Genomic DNA, 1,134 nt, shown 5'->3' on the forward strand with positions numbered 1-1,134 from the left:
CATGCCAAGGAGATAGGGCTCATGTGCACATACAATGTCAGTACGTGCAGTGTAGAACCAAAACCAGCTGGTAAGTTAAAAAGTCAGGATGTTGGGAAAAGACTATAAAACACGAGAGCCTCTTGGGATGGTAACGATGAGAGCATGACCAGGGAGTTAGATGCTGGATGAGTCAGCAATTCAGGGCCAAAAACCAGACGAAGATTTGTCTGATAAAATGTGGACAAGGATTTTCCTGGACAGGTGTTGTCTGCACCCTCGTTAAATGATTAAGAATCTTCAAGCTGCTCTAAGGGCATGGCTTCTGTCAGATGGGAGACGATGCTCCCTAATCTTTTGGGAAATGAAACTGGACAAAATATAAATGTAAGTTTTGGATGTAAAATGTATAAATTATAAACCACATACACACTGGAAACTATACAGGTCTGGGTCGAAAACGTCCTGCTATCAGGAAGTTCACATTCTTGATAGAGAAACACACATATAGACGACTAGATAGAATAATACAACTATGCTATTATTAACATGAAAAGGTGGAGCCTGTTGGTAAGAATAATTAATAGTGCTGTTTTTTATTTACTTATTTTTATTTTTTAAAATTTTTTAGGTGAGGCAACCCTTGGTTGATCTCACAGATTGCAAGGACTTTGTCAGTTTACAATCCCTTATTTTAAGCCTACAGCACCTGGTCTTCCTAGGTGGTCTCCCATCCAAGTACTAACCACGACCAACCCTGCTTAGCTTCCGAGATCAGATGGGATCGGGCTTGTTCAGGGTAGCATGGCCATAGACAATAGTGCTGTTTTTTATGGTCACATTTTTCCAAACATGAATCCACCATTCGCATAGTACAGTGTGGGTATGGAGATATTTGTCAGATAGAGGAATATATCACCTCTTAATGAACATGTTTACTTTTAATTCTTGTAATCTGAGCCTTACCTCTTCATTACAGTTTGCTAAAATGCCTCCAAATTACCAACGCTAGAACAATTTTACCTCTAAATATTTGGACAACTTTCCTTTCATCGGGAGACAATCATTCAATAAACGTTGGTGGAGCATCTACTGGACACCCTACAAACTGCTGGGTGTTTTGGAAGATGACATGTAGGTCCTTGCCTCAGATAG

General features: G+C 39.9%; 1 non-coding gene across 1 annotated transcript; it reads right to left on the bottom strand.

The window, feature by feature from the left end:
- Nucleotides 1-676: 676 nt before the first annotated feature.
- Nucleotides 677-795, bottom strand: LOC120606695 (5S ribosomal RNA). The gene has a single exon (XR_005653948.1). It is a non-coding gene; the product is annotated as a 5S ribosomal RNA (ribosomal RNA).
- Between the last annotated feature and the right edge of the window lie 339 nt (nucleotides 796-1,134).

Source organism: Pteropus medius, unplaced genomic scaffold (assembly GCF_902729225.1).
Source record: "Pteropus medius unplaced genomic scaffold, Ma_sr-lr_union100, whole genome shotgun sequence".
NCBI lineage: Eukaryota > Metazoa > Chordata > Mammalia > Chiroptera > Pteropodidae > Pteropus > Pteropus medius.